Here is a 23386-nt window from a genome sequence, read left to right on the forward strand (position 1 = left end):
GCATTATCATATGTCGATGACATCTATCTCACAGATGATGACCTGGAGACTCACTTAAAAAGGGTTTACACCATAATACTTGGGTTCGCGTCAGAGGGTTACAAATTCAATATTAAAAAGTCACGAATTGCCCATCTAACTGTCCTATTTTTAGGATATGAATTTTCAAGTGAAGGCAAACGCCTGGCAGACAATTTCTTAGAGAAATGTGCTGTACTCCAAGCACCAAAAACGCTGAAGAATTTACAATCAATATTAGGTTTCCTGAATTTCGGAAGAACATACATTCTAAATTATGCCGAGAGGGTTAAACCTCTCTATGAATTAATAGGACCAGATTTCAAACAAACCAATTGGATTCAGAAACACACAGATATTTTGAGATCATTGCTAACAGACATGTTAGCTAAAACAAAATTACAAACTCGCGAAAACACACACAATCTTGTAATCCGAGTCATCCCAGGAAGATGCAGATTCACATACCTGACCTCTAATGAGGGAGAAACGGTAACTATAGCTTACAAATCTCATTTGTACACTCAAGCTGAAATGAAATTCAGTTCTACAGAAAAAATTCTGACAGCGGTTAAAACTGCTGTAGCAAAAGAAAAAGCCCTTGCCCAAGGCAGAAGAATATCTGTTTTCTCAGCGGAATCATCCCTTGAGGCATTAACAAGTCCACGTAATCTGAATAAAGTGGCCTTAGATCCAAAATGGATAGAATGGGAAAATTCTTTTGCTACAGAAGACGTGAAATACTAGTTTGACCCAAAACTGAAAAAAGTAGATGATCTAGTATATGAACGAGAATATCCTCTGCCAGCTGAAATTCTGCCTCTAGAACAATATACCTGCGCAATCTATATGGACAGATTCGCACAACACTACGATGTAGAAAATAAATCCTACGATGCAGCGTGCGCGATTGTTAAAGGTCGCTGGCGCTCTGGTAAATTCCAACCAATGATTACCAAAACCAAATCACTCAGGAAATGTTCAGCTCAGCGAGCTGAAATAAGAACTTTAAAGATGGCGCTTGAAAATGCTGATCGCGAATTCCCCACACTAATAGTGTGCGATTCATATTTCTGCGTCAAATCATACAACAGTGACATGCAGACATGGATCAAAAACGGTTACAAAGATGACACAGGTGCTACAATAAAGCATAAAACGCTTTGGGAACAGGTAGTTCTTTTGCAGAAAGAACTCCAAAAGACTCACGTGATACACGCACTGAGTCATCGACGTGTTGGCGTTCACGTTGCAGGGAATTAATTGGTTAACACAGCCACAGCGGAAACGGTTGAACCGGCTTCCATAGCCACTAAAAAGCGTTCAGAAAAACACATAGACGGAGAAACCATGCTTGCGGTAAAAGCGTCTTTAAAAGGCGACTACGCAGCATTACCTCTGAACTATCCACTCAGTAATACATACATAATTGATGCAAACTCCGTTCCTTTTGCTCGAATCTCTGGAGTGGGGGATAGGGTGATTCCAAACACGAACCGGAGCATCTTCTTACTACAAGAAGCACATATGGAGTTGGGTCTGAGGCACCAAGAGATCCTGAAATCTCTGATGGAACTACAATCGGAGTACTGGTGGCCGGGAATGAGCGTAGATATCTACTATTTTGCAAAAAATTGCAAGGAGTGCAACAGAGATCGCAGTTGTGAACCGGACCAGCCTGTAGCCCAGATACCACTATTAGATAGCATCAGGCTATCTATAGAGCAGAAATCCAGTCGGAGAAATGCGTCCCATAATTAATAAAGATTTAATTTACTTAAAAATGTGGCCCCAGCACTCGGCTGACGCCAGAACTGTTATAAAAGATTTGCGAGTCTATATCGGCACATACGCAATTGGCATGCTACATTCTGATCAGGGTCCTGCGTTTAGCTCTCGAACTTACAAAGAGGCCATGAACAGCATGGGCATTGCATTGCGGTACTCCTCTCCCTTCCATCCTGAGGGAAATGCGGTTGTGGAAAGAAAAAAACGGGACATAAAGCAATCTATTACGGCGAGGGTATTAGGTTCGGGTGATGGGTGGGTCAAACATTTAACAAGTGTCCAACGTAGTTTTAATAATCTGCCAAGAAATTCTCTAAAAGGTCTCACTCCATACGAACTATTGTTCGGGACTAGAATGCTTATTCAGGATCTTGATAGTCACACTTCAGTGGTAGAAGAAAAATCCTTTGATATTAAAGATCGTTTGGCTGTTTTACAGGATTTAAATGAAACAAGAAAAAACCTGAGTAACATAAAGTTGAAACTACAGCCGACAGCCACTGAAGAAAATCCACCTGTCCCAGCAAGACCTGTCTGGATTCCAAAGATTGGAGATCTGGTCCGAGAAAAGATCGCGGTAAAGAAGGAATTTGGGCCTTCTTACAGAAAAGCAGTACCTGTCTTAGCTATCAACGGAACAAGATCAGTTGTACTACCGCCACTTGCTGGTAAAAAGGAGAACCGAGTTGTATCCATCGACCTGGTAAAACCACAATTATGTGGCCAATAATAAGTAGTAGGCCCAGTGGACTCCCAAGAAATAGCAGAATACCAAAATTTGCAACGATCCAAGAGGTTCAAACTGAGAGACTAATCACATTTGATAAACCTGCAGTGAATAAAAAAGGACTATGCAACAAAGCCATTAAACTTGTGCCTCTTTAAACCCAAATCTCACCAGTTCGTCAAGAAATACCTGTCTACCACGATGTAACCTCAGACTATGCAAATGAAACAAATAAAAATGCAAAAGTAAATGAAAATCCGGAAGCAATTCCAACAATTGACAGAACTGCATCTGGCTAATTCATCACTTTCGACGACTTCTCTGAAGATCAAGGCGAGCATGAAGAAAAGCCTCCAACAAAAACTTTTAAAGACAAAGTAATTGAACTTTTGCACCAACTAAAAGAAACATATCTAATTTCACCATGGATTGAATTTTGGATTGTGTTAGGTGTACTTTTCCTCCTGCTTTGGCTCATCATGGTTCTATGTTTGGGACAATTCATTGATGGAAAATATAGTACAATGGACACAGCAAGCCAGAACATCAACTTAGTCCTAAAGCCTCACACATCCTCTCACATCGAGAAAAGAGAACTGTCATCAGTGAACATCACAGCCAATCCAATACCCGGTGGGGTAGCATGTAACAGAACTGATTATGACATTTTTGGCCCGGTCGAGCTCTTGAAGTATCCCCACCAGTTCAAGATTTCATTAAGTGACTTTGTGACACCAAGTACCTTCTCTGATGATTGGGACTTTGAAAACATTAATAATATGATGTCAGATTTAGTAATGTCAGCCAAGTTTACTGAACATGATTACTTGCAGGGTTCATCGAATTATGAAGAGTTATACTGTTACAACCATTATGGTGATCTCTATTTGCATAAAACTGCTCAGCCTAGAAATGTTTTATCTTATAACCAGTGGGAACACTGTCCAACTCCACCAAAAGGCAGTTCGAAAACATTTTATGAGAAATTCCAATACTTCTCAGGGTTTAATAACAGTGATCCAGGAACATTTTATTTCAAAATGTTAAATAGGACAGGAATGAAAACTATGTTGACAAATACTAAACTGATTTATTCTGAAAAATTTTATGACAAAATGTCTACATTTGGTTTCGAATTTTGGAAAAACACCATTGAAACAAAAACAATCTGGGGTTCCAAAGATTGGCAAGTACAAGGCCTAGAAGCACTATTTAGGGCCTGCATGATCCCAGAACAAATAATATTCTTGAATGACACAATTCAACAAACTACTTGTCTTGGCCTAGCTAAGATAAAAGATTTAAATATACCGTCTATTCCGAAACCCCTACCTGATAGTGACAGCACTACTGATGTGGAGATAGACGTATCTCATATTTTACACCAAAACAGAACACATACTGATTGGAAAAAGTGGTTGATCTGGCCAACAGACACGAATAACTGTCAAGATAGATTCCTGAACAAAACACAGGGGTTCAAAATGACCAGACCAGACCCTAGATACTCCCAGAGACAACATCCAGGGATAGTTACAACATACAGTGTAGGGAAACTATGCCTTGAGTGGCTACAGAAATCCACACTGGCTGAAATTAAGCAACACTTAACTTTACTTAAAGACGGTGCTGACATGTGTGATTTCATAATGGGACCACACAAACAGCGTCAAAAACGTTTCATAGTGGCCAGTATATACGCTGCATACAACGAAGCTTGGAAAGTAATGCAAATTGAAACAGCAGAAAAAATACGAGAAATTGATCGTATACATTTGGAAAAATCACTTTCTGTTGTGGACAATGGGTTAACGACTCAGTCTTCCAGAATATATTCACTGGACAGTATTGTATCTTCTGCCTTTGATATAAGACATTCAAAACCTACGTTCAGGCTACGTGCCATGGCGTCTAATCAACATAACGTCATTATTTTCTATCTTTAACCTTACTGATAAACAAATCAGTTTTGCACAAAAAGGAGCCGACTATATGATTCTGAGCATTGAAAAACTCGAGAGATTACCATTGACAATGTCAGAGAGACCTGTCATTGAATGGATAATACATGGAACGATTACAATTCCGATTACAACTTTCCAGTTTAAATACTGCCAAGAACATATACCAGCAGGCCAGTATGAAAGGTTGGGTAAAGAATACATAAAATCAACCTGGGATTTACCTTATACACACAGATGTTATAGTGAAGGGAACAAGGAGGTATTTCTTAGTGGTAAAAGTTGTAAAAAATCACTAAGCAGTACACTTCTGTGTCAAGGTATTAATTTGCATGGATCCTGCGAAGGGTCTTCAAATAACCTTTCATGTAACCTGCATGGCACGCCTGCAAAATGGATAGAGCCATTTTTTAGACCACTTTCTAACAGCAGTTACATTTTAATAAGTGACCACAGCTGTTGTGGCATGCTGCCAGGAAAAGCCTATCTGACAACTGTAACTTCCAGGGTCGTTTGCTGTATGCAAGTATTGTATCCACACAGCAATCCAGACATGGAGGCTGCGTTATGGCCTCGGTTGAATATCTCTTCTATTCGAATTGATACTTTAAGCAGAATGAAGTCTATTCTTTTACAGACAACTGTGCCTTTAACGTCATCCAAAGAAACATATGATCTGCAAGTTGCAAGGACAGCAGCAGAGATACATACCCTTTTATCGACAAATTGCCCCATACATTTCGTAGAAGTGTTAAGCCAAATTTTAAACATGTCTGATACCAGTGGCATCGCACATGTATTTAAGACAATTTTTTCGGGACTGTTAGCACCCTTTGAAACAGTTCTGGGCATTTTCCCAAATGTTGTCCATTCTGTCTTCGGCGGCCTACCCTTAATCTTGGGACTCGTGGCAGGAATTTTATTTTTACTCCTTCTGCACCGATATGGCAAGCCAATCCACAGACAAGACTCTAGCAACAATGGAAGAAACGATCCTAGCAATACGATACCGAGACCGTATCACTAAGGTCCTCGGATTGGCCCGGCTAAGAGATTTAAGTGCAACTTGGTTTCTTTCATTCAGACCAATCTGGCAAGATTGCATTTTACCTGTGCTTCGATGTCTGGCATGCGGAGAAGAATGCGTGTTGGACGTCTGTCTTACACAACAATCAGCAGTACCAATGGATATCGATACTTTGCTAGGTCCTATAACGACTCATGCATCGTGTTGTCCCCAGCGGCTACCGATTCTGATGAGGCATTCGTTGAGACTTCACCACTACGAGTAGGTGGCGGTGAGGTACAAGAGGAAAGCAGCACCGAACAGGTACAACCTTCTGTGAGCATTGCTGATCCAAACACCGATGATAGCAATCACGCACAGAATTGCACTGTTGCAGTATTTTCGAACTTGGTTGCACTTTCACCTGATGTTGTAGACCAATTTTTTGCAAGCCTGTCTGATGTGATGTTCTCTCCAGCCAACGAGAATAACTTTTAAAAACAATAAGCACACAGCGTTCCCTGAACTCTGAATTTGGCCTTCAGTTTGTTAAAACAAAGCTAATGAAAAGATTTGGAACTATTTTTCCCCTGAAAACGAAATTATTTTTTTTCCACTTCCAAAATATTTACTTTTTTTGGCACTGGGTACTCTGCTTAACGTAGAACTATTCTTAGAGAACAGAGCTTCTATTTTAGGATACTAGAGACAATATTTTACCTCAGCCTCTAGCACATATACAGCAATTTGTATAAATATGTGATGAAATGGTCTTGACCTTCTTTTCTGTATTCAGAGCCATTTCATGTGTAATTTTCGCAATTCGTTCAGCTGATAAATATATGCATTTTAACTGAATGATGACACTGCTTAAAAAACATACAGTACCAAAACTCATTTTTCGTGTATTTACCATATACCATTTCAAATGCGGAATATGTATTTTGGGGTGGGTTGGAAAACACAAATATATCGTTATATGTTTACTATTGCTTAGTTTTTTAGTAATGATGGACATTAATCCGTGGAGTAGGTGTTGTGTTTCTATCTAGGACCCTAATTCGCTATTCCCGATTTATGCCCTTATGTGGTTATAATAAACTATATCCTTATAAAGGCATAAGAATCATATCCATATTTAGTAATAGCCCATGCAGTCCGAATACGGCACGATTACTCCCCTTAGACTCCTAGAAAGTACAACGCGTTCTTTAAACAAACCAAGCCTCCAGCAGCCCGGGAAATCCCCCCTGCTTTTGTTTTGATTTGAACAAAAACTCCTGGAGTCCAGAAGGAACTGTTAGTTCTTAGTGACGTCTTATGTCCAACCTTACGTCAAACCCGGCACCTTCCAGGTATAAAATACCAACAGTTGCCTTAAGCAAACACACGGTGGTTTGGAGCAGAGCGGCCATCTACGTGCCCAAGAGCCCAGCTGATGCGAGAGCCCACGGAAGCCGCCCCTCCCGATTGACGCACTGAGAGAGACGCTGTCTTTTTCTCCAGCCGAGAAAATCCAGCTCCGGTGTTTCCAGCCTACCCTTGCGGGTTGCTGGGATATCGAGTCCTGAGGAAAGAGATACCAGACCTCCCACATTCTATTACCAAGGTACGGAGCTGACTAAACCCTTGAGAGAATTCTTGATGCAGATTCTTGGCAAAATAATCTTAACCAACTTAACTTAAACTGCTACTTACTTATCCCTTCCCACGTATTAGGCTTAGGTCAGGTACACCGGGGTAGGCTTAGTTAGAAGCACCAGTTGAGTATGTTAGTCAATGTATTTATGTATGTATATATTTTATCCTTTTTAAAGTATCATATGGCTAAGAAACCATATCAATGCTTTTACATTATTATTTCATAATACTACTTTTACTGTACGCACTTTACTTTACTTTAAGTATTGCAATCGTGGCAATTCATTTCTCTTGCATGAGAAAGAAGACTGCTCAATAAATAACACCTATTTATTGAAAACGCCCGTCTCTCTATTTCTCTGCACTCTGGTGAAACTAAGTATGCACTTCTGACTGAGTGAAATAGCTGTCTATTGTTTTCACACGACTCTAGAGATATACTCTTATTCTGAGGGAGCAAAATTGTCATGTTGATGCGGTTGTCGGAAACTGAATCCCTTCTTGTCTGAGCCAGGGGAGCTTGTCCCTCCCTATTCATTCAAGAAAGTTTCCAGTGACCTCTAAGCTAGCTGGCGCAAACCTAAATTAAGTTTAACATAGTCAGTAGAGACCTAGATGACCTCAGTCCTATGTCTACACTGCTGTTTGTGTTATTCCAATGCGCAGAGCCTATTGGGAAAATAGGAACTACACTACAACAGAAGCAGCGGGCACCACAGTGGTTGCCCAGGGCCTGCACTTCATACTTACAATCACGTAACGCAAGGCCAGTCGTAAGAATCTATAATAAATTCCTAGATTTGGCACTGGGCCAAGCAAAGCACAAACTAGCTACGGCCCCAATGCACAAGCAAGGTTCCTAGACCTCCGTACAGCGCTAGTGGCAGAACGCGAGAGCAAATTGCCCAATGACACGCGAAGGCCCTCATCGGCTAACCCCGCGCAATGGCAAGATTATTTGACCCCATAGAATCAAAATTGAACACCATAAACCCAGTTCCACCATAAAACATACTACCACCCTACATCTCCAGAACAAAATACCATAAATACGATATACATCATAAGATTTCCTGCTGTTCATACTTGAGAAGCCAGACTTACGGCATAAAACACCAACACTGATTCACGATCACTATCAATACTACGGCACCCCACCATAGCTACTTCCGTAACCGCATGTTTAATAATGTTTATATTGCCATTAATATAATAGATTTGTTCAAATTGTTGAAAATCAATAAAAACTATTTTTAAAAAGTGCCAATTGGGGATAAGCCATTTCTGCCATGTTTTAGGGAAACGGCATGATCACTTTAGCACCTGTTAGCAGTGGTAAAGTGTGCAGAATCCTAAGGCTAGTAAAACAAAGTCAACAAAAACAGGAAGACTGAAGGCAAAAAGTTTGGGGAAACCACAACAAGGATGCCAGGTCCATCAATCAGCATTCTTCCTAGAGGACCACAGTTGGTAGCCTGCAGGAGTTTCCTGGTTATCTGCAAATGCTAGGTTGCAATCCTGCAGGTGCTCCATTTTGTCTCTGTGGTAGCTCATTGAGGCGCCACAGGGAGCAACACTGTGTGCTTGTAAGAGTTCCATGTGTTCCCGCAGGAACTCATACAGGTGCTATTTTGTGCTCAGTGGATTAGGAACTTGGATTTAATTTGAAAAAAAAGTAATGTGAGCCGTGTTTACATGGAATGAGTCTATAACCTTACCTCCAATTAATTTGAAAGCAAACAAGTTCTAAAGTTTCTTCTCCCAAAATATAAGAGCACACAGTTTAGAATGTTTCCACTGGTGCCATAAAATAACATTGCATAATAGAATGAGAGTGTTAAAGAGTTCTAAAGTCATTACATTCCAAAGTGAATTAGGGATGCTCTGTATGCATTGTAAATGAGACTGATCAGCCTTCCAAGCCGCACCATTTATACAAACGCGCAAGTGGCAATTTTCACATGCACCTCTGGTGCTGAAAACCTACAAGTTATTTTGGGAACTAGTTCTCATCTGTGCCTGTGTGCAAATGTCAACTTGCATGTCATCAAGTGAACTAAAGTGAGAAGATCCAAAATGTTTCTGATAGAGCAATAAAACAGCATCATGTGAAAAAGAAGTAGGTACAGGTTTTAAAAGCAGGTTGTGTGATGGTAAAGGCTATGTGTAATCAAAAATCGAACTTTAGAGGATGCTGAAGGATGATACCTCAGATCTAATAATGATTTACTGCAGTGAGGAAACATTACAGGGCCTTAATTTACCTGAAAAGGAAAACACTGATAAGAGCAAATTTAAAGGCTCTCAAAGAAGAAGAGCACCGGAAAGACTAAAACAATTCACATATAATCTCAAAGGGGTAAAGAGGAGGGGCATCTGAGCCTCTCTATGTATTTTTTTACTCAAGTACTGCTTATTGTATTTCAAAATAGGAAAACATACACATTGTGGTGTCAGTATTGGTGCATAGGAACAATAGTCAGCCTTTTCAGGACAACAAAGTGGCATAAGATCTATCTGTGCATGTGATGAAACAAAAATGAGGCAATATGCATTAGACATCTTACGTAGAATGAGGGCCAGATGGCGGCCCTCATCCTAATAGACCTCTCCGCAACCTTTGACACTGTCTCCGACCGCACAATCACCACCAGACTCCACAACGCCGGCATACAAGGCACTTCCCTAGACCGGATCTGCTCATTCCTCACTGGTTGAACCCCAAGAATAAGACTCCCGCCTTTCCTCTCCGAACCCACAGAGACCAGCTGCGGAGATCCCCAAGGATCATCACTCAGCCCCACGCTATTCAACATCTACATGGTTCCCTCACTGCCATTGTCAGAAAGCATGGACTCAGCATAGTATCCGACGCTGACGACCTCCAACTCATCCTCTCCCTCACCAAGGAACCCCACATCACCATACACAGCTTCCAGGAAGGAATGAAAGACGTTGCATCCTAGATGAGAAGCAGCTGCCTGAAGCTCAACTCAGACAAAACAGAAGTCCTCATCCTTTGATTTACCCCCTCTGCATGTGACAACACCTGGTGGCCCACCACCCTTGGCAACCCCCCCAACACCCTCGGACCACAACCGCAACCTCAGCATCATACTCAACTCCTCCTCACCATGACCTGACATATCAACGCTGTCCCCTCCACATACTCCAACACCTAACGGATGCTCTGCAAGATCTTCAAATGGATCCCCCCCCCCGAGTCCAGAAAGGCCATCACCCACGCACTCATAACCAGCAGACTGGACTACGGAAATGCCCTTTTTGCCGGGATCAACAAAGCTCTACTCCACAAACTCCAGACCATCCAGAACACTGCTGCCAGACTCGTCCTCGGCACTCCACAACAAGACCACTTCACCCAGCACCTATGAGACCTCCATTGCTCCACCTCCATGCTGCTCAATCATGCCTACAAATCCCTACACAACACCGGACCCCAATACCTCAACGAAAGAATATCCTTCTACACACCCAAGAGAAGCTTCCACTCCGCTGACCTCGCCCTTGCCGAAACCCCACACATCCGCAGAGCCAGAAAGGGAAGAAGAGCCTACTCCTACATCATGGCCAAGACCTGGAACGAACTACCCTTCAGCATCAGACAATACTCCACTCTGCAAGCATTCAGGAAGAGCCTCAAGAGCAGGCTCTTTGGATGAGATGGAGCTGCACGAAAACCCCCTCCCTCCCCCAGCACCTTGAGACCCTCAGATGTGAGTAATGCGATTCATAAATCCCTGATTGATTGATTGAGCAAGGGAGCAGCATCCAGTACATGCAACATACATTGTCTGGCAACACCTCATGTCTTAAGATACAAAAACAAGAAAGAAGGAAAAGAAACATTCATACATAAATCTAGAAAACCATAATAAAACATGGTAAATTCAGGTCAGGGTCCGCTGTGGGGAGGCATGAGCAGGGGGCGGTGACTTCTTGTGGGTGGAAAGAGTGTGGTATTTCCTTTGATAAAATAGAAGCTATCATAATAAAGTGGCATATTGGGGCGGTTTTGCTCAAAGAGCTGAAGCATCTGGAGTTTCATGGGGCTAAAAGCAAGTGAACTCTATAGGCACACCATATTGTATTATGGGCTTATACAGGTATTCCAATTTTTTCTCTATGTCGGCCAAGTTGTGTGATATCCGTTCCATTGCTAAAATGTGCCACATACGGCTGAACCATTGTGCCATTGAGGGAGGGGTCACCTGCTTCCACATGAGCGCTATAAGTTACCGCGCCACTAGAAGCAACTAACTGATGACATGTGTCATTGCAACTAAGGCCGGATGCCCGAAATGACCCTGAGATATGAGGAAGGAAGCAGGTATCCTACAATGTCTTTGATACGACCCAGTATCTCTTTCTAATGTGTGGTTATTACTTTACATGCTACCAAATATGTAAGAAGTTTCCTGTTTCTTTTTCACAATGCCAGCAGAGGGGAGAGGTACTTGAGTGAATAGTGGCGAGACAGGCTGGTGTATAATACCACTGGAACATTCATTTGTATGCCGTCTCTCTGAGGGAAAAACAGTGGAAGGTGTTGGGTATCTCCCGTCACAGGGTTTCGTTGTTTACATGTTATATCTTCCTGTGTGCTATTGTGCAATGTTGACTGGTAGGCATGAGTGCACACTGGGGTACTGGGGGAGTGCTAAAACGTATGGTAGATATTAGATATTAGGCCTCTCGAGCCATTTTATGTTTTAACAAGCTTTTCAAAGAGGATGTAAGGTTGAATAGCCATCGGGTAGACTGAGGGGTGTAACGCCCAGTATCGCAGTTGGCAATACTGAAGTCATGAGTCATCCGTAAGCTGGTATTCCACTCTACAGTGGTCAAAGGACTTCATGACATCTCATGTGAAAAGGTCACGTAGCGTCTGACATTCCTCATCGCACCATAGTGAAAAAAAGGGGTGAACGCTGGGGGAAAGTCTGGGTTTTTAGTAATAAGCATGTTTGGAGAAGGGAAGGTAGTCATACCTTTCTTGAGGGCCACCTTGTCCCAAATATCAAGTAACGTCCTGGTAGGGGTGGCGATGTATGCCCTAAGTGGCACGGCATGCATGGGCACCAGGTCCTACAAGGGCCAGCATGCCACTGCTCGGTCCATGTGGAACCAGTGCTTTTCACTTTTTGGACCACCCACTCTTAAACGAATCGAAGATGGGCTTCCGACTAAGACTCAAGAAGATTGGAGCATGCCAGGCCAGCCCTGTCCCACAGGAGCATCAACAGGGCATTGGCCATCCGGGGTCCTTCTCGTTCCAAATGAAGGTTTGGCTGTTGCGTTGTTGACACAGCATATCATCCTGCAGGATCGACCTGGGCAGGGTCTGTAGGAGATGAAGGACTCGCTGGAGCACATTGAAGATGAGGCCAATTAGCCCGGGACCAGGAGGAAAGTGTAGAGGTGATGTTGAGACCCAGGTATGACATGACCACTGAAAGGGTGAAAGGCATTGCAGGGATGGTAGGTCTTGATTAGCACTAGTTAAATTGAGTACAGATGACTTGGTTATGTTGAACTTAAATCCAGAAACAGCCTTGTAACCCTGTAAGCAGGCCACCACACTTGGGAGGGAAACATCGGGTTGAGAGAGCATGAGAAGAAGATCATCTGCAAAGAGACAAATCTAGTGTGGCTGGCCACGGAAGGCTATGCCTTGCACCGTGTCCGTGGTGTGAATCATGATGGCAAGAGGCCCAACTTCCAGGGCAAATAGTAAAAGAAATTGTGGGCACCCTTGATGAGTGCACCAAAGAATGGTTACAGGGCTCGTGGGTTGTCCATTAACACGGACATTAGACTACCGTTCCGAATATGAGGCCATTATCTTAGAGATCAATCTTGGCCCCAGCCCACTTTTAATCACCACTTCCAGGAGGAAGTACCAGTTTACCCTATCAAAGGCCTTCTCTACATCCATTGAGAAAAGGTATGCTGGAATATCATATTGATGCGATTTTTCGACTAAGTGAGCTAGGCGATGGATGTTGTCCTCGCCCTGTCTCTGACGTGTAAAGCCAACCTGGTCTGGTTTGACAAGGCCCGGAAGATAGGTTTCAAGTTGAGAGGCCAGGATTTTAGTGAACAACTTAGCGTCCATATTGAGTAGGGCTATGGGACGATATAAAGAGCACGAGGTCGCGTCCTTGTCTACCTTGGGTGTGTGAGAGATTTCAGCAGAGGCCATGTTTTGTATTTGAAAGACAGAGGCCATGTCTTGTATCTGAAAGAATTAAATAGCTGCAATTGGTGATCCTGTAAGTGGGGAAAAAAGAGCTGATAAAAATGAACCAGAAGGCAGTCAGGTCCCGGGGATGTACCAAGGGGCAGAGCCCCAACCGCCGGCACGCAGTTCTTCAAGAGTGATTGGTTCACCCAGGAGAGTTGCGTGACATGGATGTAGAGTTTTCCATTTGCAAGCGTCTAAGTATATTTTGATTAGCACAGGGGGCGGATCTTTAGGCCTTTCATGATAATAATCACGAAAGGCCTAAAGATTGTCCCGTTCTGCAATCGCCCATCCCCTGTCATCAGTCTGCAACTTAGCAACATGTTTCTTAGTGCATGCCTGATGAAGTCTACGAGCCAGAAGCTTGTCCATCTTGTTGCCCCCTCACAGTAGCTCTGTGGCAGTGCCCAGGTGTGCACTCCCCACCTTTCCCGTCCGGTGAGTGGGAAGTTGGCCGCGAACCATGTCAAGCTGCTGTTTGGTCCGATGGGAGGGAGTGGCTTTGCCCAGCTGTCCTCATTGTTTGATTGTAGTAGTCAAGTTAGACTCTACCAGTCCGAACTCCCACCAGTGCAATAGCAATGGATATAATCGTGACCCGGATGGTGGCCTTAAACCCATCCCATAGAGTTTGAAGGGGGTTTAGGGAAGAACATTAAGAGTGAAGTGGTCGGCGCTTCCTTTGCTTATCTTGGCCACATCCACGGGGTCACAAATAGGAGGTGGGGGGGCAGGCACCAGCACGGTGGGCACTGTGTGGAGAGGCCACTAGCCTCCCATAACAGCTCTAGGTGCGCATGGTCATAAATAGAGATGTCAGAAAGCTCCACTGTGTCTAGATGTTGAAGGAGGGAGTGAGTGACTAGTGTGTCGTCTATACAGGAGTAGGAGGTATGTATGTGTGAGTAGAAAGAGTAATCTAGCAGTTTGGAGTGTTTGTAATGCCATGTGTCTATTAAGCCCAGGTTCTCAATGTCCTGCTTGAGGTGGGAGGACATGGCCCCTGCATTTTGAAAAGAGGCTACACTTTGGTCCAGCACAGGATCCCACACCGGATTAAAATAGCTGCATACTATAATGTCACCCTCCACCCCCTCTAATTGTTCCTGCAAAATGTGTCAAGGGTGTTCTGTGAGGTATTAGGTGCATATATGTTGAGTAATGTGAGCCTCCGCTGTCCCCGAAGGAGATGTAGAGTCAAATATCGACCATCCCAATACCGGACCACTTTGGTAACTGACGTGAAGAATCATGCTTTACAGAGGATACCCACCCTAACGTTTTAGTATTCATGTATTCCCAGTGGCACCTGGGGTATCTCGGATGTGCATGCAGTGGTGGTCGGCCCCCTCAGGTGCCCCAGTGCCGTGGATGGCACTGGATGGGCCTCAGGGAGTCCGAGAGCAGGCGAAAAACGTCCTACTCCATTCCCGCAGATTGTAATGACACTGACATTTGGAAGTCTGTTTCCACCCTCAGTGAAATGGTTGTATCAATAAGCACACAGAATAATTTTAAAAAACAGGACAAATGGAATCACAGTCAATTTTTCAAACCTGAATTGAAGATCTGTGCTCCATATTTCTAATTGTCTGTAAATTGACCTCAAACATTGCAAAGGACACATAGAAAAAGGTACAGGTTTACAAGAACGACCCAAAGCTAATCCAGCTAATTATTGGCTAATACAATATTTGAGTGAATGGAACAAAATATATATGCAAGCTTTTGCTTCATCAGCTTGAAGACTGGCTGATGAAAACTGATTTATATTGCACCTACAGGCAAAGTGTGTGAATGTTGTTGACTCTATCAAACAAATCGTTAGACTATACTGTTCCTAATGAAGTATATGTATATAAAATGGGCATTTTGCTTACCGTATTTATAACTCTCAAAACCGTGTTCACTTGTTCTGCCTTGATATAATCAAGCTGATTCTTCAGGCATGTTCCATGTCAGGAACGACATGCTTCACTTGGATCCCTTTCCCAAAGCATCAAACGGTCTAGGATTTGCACAGTTCCAACCCAAAAGAGTTCAGAAACCTGGATGAGAAGCTCCAAATTAATGTTCAGGCAGAAGGACAACATCCTACTCTCAGTCTGCATCAGTGCCTCCACCAAGTTCAAATGTTACAGCCAGTCAGCTGAGTCTGGACAGGTCCTCTCCTCAACATGCAATATAGTTGTCACTACCAATGTGCAGATAACCAAGCACGCCTCCAGTGCACTGCTCAGTGTAATATGTCATGGGATCTCTCCAGATAGGCATGGAGGCAAAACACTGTGGAATAAAAAGAGAGGCTGAGGTTGTCCTGGGTGGGAAGCAGCCATTTGCCATCTTGCCACTGACATTCTTAAGTAAATGAAACTGCTAAGGATAACCATAGTGGTAGATGCAATGAGAATAAATTAAATCAACACCAGTTTCATTATTAAAAGCCAGGAATGTGCAAGAGAGAATAGTTGGCCTTGTGTGAGGGAACACGTCTTGAGAGGTGTTATTCAAGGCAATTACATGTCATTTAATGCAACCAATAAGAATGGATTTGAGAATGGTGTGGAACCCGTGGATGGTTTTGTGTTGATACAGCTTTAGGTGAATACTGTGGATATTGATTATGGTACTACTAGAATTGTGTGCGTATTATCATGTATCCAGTAATATCTTGCAATATTTATACCACTATGAGTACCACTATAATACCTATAGGGCAAATTTTGAGTTTGGCAGGCAGGGTACTCCATCACAATTGTCACGGAGTGCCCTGTACACCAAATCTTCAGTCGGCCCATTCAATTCTGAGTCATCTGAATCATCAGTTTTCTGACAGTGGTGGGCGTTGTGATCTGTTGTGTCAAGGGTTGAGGATAAGTCGATTGACTCTGAGGCATTTGCAGAGGTCATTGTCGACAGGTGAGGATAAATAGTTCTTAGCATCAACCACAGTACTGGAAGTATTCTTTTCAGCAGCAACTTATCCAGTTTCATTACTACTATTCGGAACACCGATCGCCTATGCACGGTTCATGGAATACGTATGGCACAATAAGATGAAGTTGTTATTATTATCATCATCAGCATCATCATATGGCCATCCCTGATTAAGTTATCATCTCCTGCATTTTATTTTCCTATAAAATGAGTGTTTTATTTGTCAGAATACGTACGCTTTAAGATTATAAAATGTCGTCTTGCTTGTAGGAACGCTGAACAAGAACATAGTTATGCCACAGTGCCCTCAGCTTTACCCACTCCAGAACAGATGGCAATCTTCCCTTAGATACAGGGAGAGGAGAAGATGCTGTCCGGCTGCGTGATCACTTACCCGTTTGGCACTCAGGCTCTCTGTATGGGTGTCACCATTTCTCCTTGCTAATCCTAAAGGGTGGCATGCACTCTCTCCCATGCCACACAGAGGAATGTCACAGTTCTGCCCACTTGCAGAGGAACGAGTGTCGGTGAATAAAGCTCTGCTCAGAAGACCATGTCTATTAAATCTCAGCGCACCGAATACCAAGGCTGCATGGTCTTCCATCCACCTCATACCTCCTTAATCACACTGACGGCTCCTATATCTCTCTCTTGCAGGTTCCTGCTGTCTCCCTTTGTGGTGGTTTTTCTATCGTCGTGTCACTTCTTTGTTTTCCTCTCTTTCTATTGGTAAATGTCTAATGCAGAGAGAAATGAGTGCTGGTGGCTCCCAACGACAACCACTGGCTCAAATTAAGCACTGGTCCTGTCTCTGCACGAACAGACCCCCAGCAGCATTTCGAGTTCAGCAGGAGCAGAACGGGGGAACATCACGTTTATGTCGGCAACGATCATATAAATCGCTGACTAATGTCAGTATGGAACCCCTTAGCAATCCTTGAGTGACAGTATAAAAAAATCGTGTTGTGTTCACCTAAGAAGTGGAATGGACAACCACTGTTCTAACACATGCTACAGCATAACCATGTTGAGTCCCATCCTCTTGAAAGCTCGTGGATCAGAAACTGACTACTGTTGTCCAGTTGCTGAAATGTGCACACATCAAAATATGAGAGCAAATTGCTGTATTGCCAAGCCATTCTCGGTCACACCTAGTCAAGCCCCATTAGCTCCAGCCAGTGCATGTATACCAGTTTAACATACCGAGTGGGGAATACTGACAAGTGTTTTATGAACCTCTTCTAAAAAACATATTTTAATGGGTCACCAGAACATTTGCCCAGTGATAATGCCCACAAGACATCTGGACTGGTATATTAGTGTGCTTTATCATAAGGCAAAGTAGTTTGCAACATAATAGAAGCAAACATCATAGTTGCAGTCGCAGTATAGAATATGAAGAATGCATGTATTATGGAAAGAGATAACATGACATTTTCTGCATTCCCCTTTCCTACTGATTCTCTGCTGCTAATATATATAATTTAAAATGTCATCATGAAAGGTGAACTGCAGCATTTCAAATCTGTTTGCAAAGGCTCACGTGGCCCAGTCTATAGGAGTCCAACTGGGTTATCTGCTAGAGCGTGATTGAACACAACAACACCCTGTACCGAGAACGTGTGCTTCTCCACCTTAGATACAATATGGGACATGTTTGTGGTGATTGTAGAGGGACATTGTGAGAAAATGTACCCCCTGAACATTATTATTAATTCCCAGGGAATTGGAGATCATTGTATAACACCTTACTTCACATTGTGGTAATATTTTCCAGAGAATTGGAGAGACTTTTATGACACCTTACATATAAAAGAACACAAGACCTCTGGGAAACAGAATACCACTGTAGATGTACGAGCATATGATTGAAAAGCACAATATAATAATTTAAAACAAAAGCAGTACACCATTCTGTGTATTATTATAACCAAAACTATATCAACAAACTGACGAGAGGGCTGAGACCACAGGTGGGTGCCAATGCAAATCAATGTGTAAATATACATCAAGGTGAGATAACAGCATATTCATTAAGCATTGAACTGCTGCTAAAAGACTCCCATGCAGGGTGACATAACATGGGAAACTTCCAGAATATGTTTAAACTCCCACTGACTGGACATAGACAATATATTATTACAGAAAATACCCGCAATCTCAAACCAATGACCACAAATCAAAGGTTGGAACAATAATCTACCTAGTAGACAACAGCTTGGCTGAAGAAAAAATCAGTCTTGACCCATCTTCAATGGGAACAGTACAGGTCCAACTGCCAAGCCAGGTCCTCCTTCACTGAAATACAAGCAACCCAGGACCAGTTTCACCCTAGTTAGGGCTCATAAACAAGGGATAGCTTGGTTCCAGTGACACTGTGCATGGGACCCACATTTGAGTATAACCCGCCCACTTAGAGCAACACACAAAAATGTCCCAAAAAGTGATGGATGGAATGCTTGAATTTATCTCAGCCACTGGAAATCACACAGGGCTGCATTCCAGTACATCACGATTTTGCATACCATGCCACCTCTGTTTGGAATCAGCTGTTGGACCTGGTCCTTTTTTCAGGGTTATCCCCAGCTTTTCGACTTCCTCCTCCCTTTTTCTGACCTTTTTATTGGTGTTAGAACTTTGGGCACTTTGCCAATGCTAACCAGTGCTAAAGTGCACGTGCTCTCTCCCCTAAACATGGTATAAATGGTTTACACCTGTTTGCATATGCAGGGACTGCGTGTGCCGTTTACTACCACCTCAACTTGGGATTTAAAACTACTTGCCAAGCCTTAAACTCCCCTATTTGTACACATAGGTCATCCCTAAGGTGGGTCCTAGGTGGCCCTATGGGCAGGGTGCGATGCTAGTAAAAGGTATGACTTGTACCTTAATGTTTTATATTTCATGGCAGTGATAAACAGACTATTTCATTTTTTACTGCTGTGAAAGTTACTCTCATGGGCTAACATTGGGAATTCCATTATATACTTTTAAGTGGTAATTCCTGATCCAAAAGGAGTATCATTGCCATGTTTGGTATGTTAGGAATGATAAAGATCATTTCAAAGTAAACTACTCCTTGAGATGCCCATTGCCCACACCCTGAGTGAGATTTATGAGTGTGCATGCGTAAAACCATTTACACCTACTAAGCAGTCCTGACAGGCTTAAAAAAAGATACATTTGTTTGCAAATGTATGTATACAACCAAATTTGTCTTTGGGCTCACTGGCTCCAGAAGTATGAAATATGGAAGTGCTGCATGCTTAATATTGCACACACTGAAAATCATGACTATGTACTCTGGAAAGGCCCATATTTATTAATGCTTTGTACCTCTTTTGTGTTATTTTTTTGACGCAAACCTTGCGCAAAGTATTATAATGGGATTTACCATCCAACGCAAATCAGTATTTGCACTGGATAGTTTCTCAAAGTAACACAAAGTTGTGTTATTTGCTGCTTTGCATTCGTCTGCATCAACAGGGCATTCCATACCCATGCAACCACCCATTGGCTTTGTAACAAATTCCTATCTACAAACATTTGCCTACAGGCATTTGCACCAAAAAAGTACACCTCGTTTTTCCTTCTCTGCATTAGTGCTTCAATTCAGAGCACACACACAAAGCAAAAAAGTGCTAAGGAATAGTTTTTGTACATGAAAGGCCCCCTTCCTGTACAAAAAAATAAACCTTACAGAACACACACTGCCTGGCACTATGCACATGATGTGTGCATTGCTGTATGGCAACCTAAAGTCTTCCAGCTCAGGGAAAGAGGAAAACTGCACCATATCTTAGTAGATATGTCTTTGTTCTGCTTTCTCCCTTTCAGGTAACATAATGCTGAAACTACTTTAAACGTTGCTTCAATGTTCCGTGAATCTGGGCTGAAATCACGTTCTTAAGGAGCCTTTCATTTGTCGCCTTACTGGATGTGGTCCAAATAAATGCATGCCTATTGTAATTCATGCAGCAATTCAGGTATTAAGGGAATCAGATTGGTTATTTAGTGTGACACTGTTCAAAGTCTTGTAATAAGAAGTGCAGAGCTCTTTATTCTTATTTGGCACAGAGAATAAAGGACAAAGTGAGATTATTCTCTGCTTCAGTCACAATGTAAAGACAACCGCATGAAACTGGGAAACTCTACTCAAACAGAAACCACAATCTCTGTCAGTGTTAGACACAAGCAAACCCCAAATTATCCAATGCTCAACCCTCTGGTACCTTGGCACAAAAGCATTCAGGCTTAACTTAGAGGAAATGTGTATAAGTATATCTGCAGTAATTCAAAAAGTAATAAAGTGAGAACACAACACAAGAAAAATACAACACTAATTTAGAAAAATAGAGTTACATTTAATAAATTATTTGAGGCCAAAATGAAACAAATCTAAGTGAAAACAGTGCCTAAAAGCACAAAGCACCAACTGTGGGTATCTGGTCATGCAAGACGTGGACATAGTCACAAGTTCAGGTCGACCATTATATAGCATGAGTCGGATACAGGAAACAAGTTAGGCCTGCTAAACAAAGTACCTTTAATCCTGGTGTGCGGAGCATTGCCGGATACCACGTCAAGGATGCATCACGTAGTGGTGTTTCTGAGGAAGCTGCAGTATTGCACTGTTAAGTCCTGAGTTGTCGTCAAGTATGTCATCAATGAGAGGCTGTGATGCAAAGTCCAGCATGAGGATTTGTTGTTCAGAGGTAGTTCTGAGGAATCTGTGGGGCTGCGATGCGATGTCCTGCGTTGTCATAGAGGATACCATAGACAAGGAGCTTGCAATGCAAAAGCTGCGATGTAATGTGCGGCGTTCTTTCTACGGAAGCTGCAGGCAGCAATACAAGGTCTTTCATCAGGAATGCTCTGTGCTGCGGTGGTTCCAATGTGGCTGGGAGGAGCTGTAGTGCCCTGCATCAGTTCTGCTCACATAACAACAGTTGGGCTGACAGAGCACCTTCAGGCCCACTTCCAAGGGTCAAGGACTGGAATGGCACCTCTTGGGGGGTAGGATTCACAGCAGACAGAGTCCAGGTGCTGGGTTCAAAGTGGTTAGAGCCTTTTCGATCATGGAGGCTCTGATCAGGAGGCCAGCCAAATAGCCCTTCCCTTGGAGTCACTCTGGTGATCCTGGGTTCAAGATGCAGGTCCAGTCCTTTTCACTTAGGCAGCAAGGCATTAGAGCAACAGAGCCACAGTCCTTTTTACAGAGCAGCACAACCTTACCAAATAAGAGATCACAAATTAGAGAAATGCGCATTTCAATGAAGATTCTGAGGAGGCAAATAAAATGTAAATTGAATGAGCATTAAGAAGATATTTAAATCATAAGGCCCACCCAGTTAGTCTTTCAGGTTTGCTAAAGTGCACCTCCTGTCAGTATCACTTCCTAACTGACCAGAATACTTCAGGTCATAAAACACCCAGCAGCCAGGCTCACATCAGGCTTCCACGCAGCACACACATCATCTGGGTGCCCCTACACCTCTCTGAGAAGGCAGGTGTGCGAGGCCCTCCCCACCCGAAGGCTCCTGTCTGCGGATCATCCCTTGTGGTCTAGTGGGAGAGCCTTGCGCTTATGCTGGTCTGCTGTTGTCTGTCTTTGTGTATGTGCCTGTTTTCTGTCTTTCGTCTGTCTTTTTGTTATTGTGCCTTTGTAATTGTTATTTTCTGTCTTTCTGTTTATTTTGCGTGTTTTCATTTTTTGCTTGTACCTGTGCTGTTGTTTGTGTCCTCCGTGCCTGTTTCACCACTGCTGCTGCCCACGCAGCCCCTGCCCCCTGCTGGTTCCTACTCCCACCTCCCAGCTGCGCTTCCCACCCTCTTCCCTATTTAATGGTGGCCGTGCGCAGCAGCTGTGCCGCTGGCATGCCAAAGACAAGCTTGTCTGTGCCCGTACACAAACTGACTGTGACCAGCGCCAGTGACCCTGGCTCTCTGACCACCCACCACTATGACGCAGCTGACCTCCAGGCACTCAACCCCGGAAGGAACAACGACTGCCAGCTGTCTACGCCGAATATCACCCAAGGTCAGTTCTCCTGCCGACACAGCCCACAAACCGTCACCATCCTCTGCATCCCCACGGATGCCGCCCTCCCACCAGACGCCAGCATCCCGAAGCCCTGAGTTGCATCCTCCTCAAGGTGGGCTCCCTGCACAGACATGCTTTAGAGATCTGGGACCTCCTAGACACCCTCTCACCAGACGTCGCCTTCTTCACGGAAACCTGAACCAACCTCATCTCCACCCCGACATTGCCACCCCCATCCCAAACGGATACAAGATCCAGAGGAAGGACCGCCCTAATCACTCAGAAGGAGCCCTTGCCATCACACAAGAGCTCCCTCCAACTCACCACCTCCAGCACGAGCGACTCCCCATCCAACACCAAACACCTCCATTTCCAGATCCAGACCAGCCCCAGAACTATCTTATGCAGCACCCTCATCTACAAACCCCTCAGACCTCGAACTGTGTTCCCCACTACCATCAAAAAACCGCATCGCACCCCACGCCATCCCCTCCATGCACTTAATACTCATCAGAGACCTCAACTTCCACCTAGACAACCTCAGTGACCCAAACTCTGCCACCCTCCTGGACAACCTTGCCAACCTCGGACTGAAACAGCTTGTCACCACTCCCACCCACAAGGCAGGACACACCCTCAACCCCATCTTCGAAAGAGGAAACAACATCCACTTCAGCCACACCAATCAACCCCCCTGGATGGACCGCCACTGTGTACATTTCTCTTTCGACAAATCCACTGCTCCCAAACCTACACCACACCCTTTGCAAAGGATCTAGAGCAAGGTCACCGAGGAGCACCCGAACTCCACCCTCATCCATGATCCGCCCCACCTCAACCAACTCCGCAGCCAGAGAACTTAACAGATGGATCACCAACTGTGCAGACAAGCTTGCAGCCCTCCACAACCCTGACACACAGCTCCCCAGGAAGGCCACCTAGTTCACCGCTGACCTCCAAGCATTCAGACGCACCTGCAGACATCTTGAGAAGCTAT

The 23386-nt window shown here is 43.6% G+C and overlaps 1 pseudogene; it reads left to right on the forward strand.

Moving 5' to 3' along the window:
• Positions 1-2523: 2523 nt before the first annotated feature.
• Positions 2524-20187, forward strand: LOC147718824 (uncharacterized; annotated as a pseudogene).
• The last annotated feature ends 3199 nt before the right edge of the window (positions 20188-23386 follow it).

The sequence above is a fragment of the Lissotriton vulgaris genome, chromosome 4_1, assembly GCF_964263255.1.
Source record: "Lissotriton vulgaris chromosome 4_1, aLisVul1.2, whole genome shotgun sequence".
NCBI classification, from domain to species: domain Eukaryota; kingdom Metazoa; phylum Chordata; class Amphibia; order Caudata; family Salamandridae; genus Lissotriton; species Lissotriton vulgaris.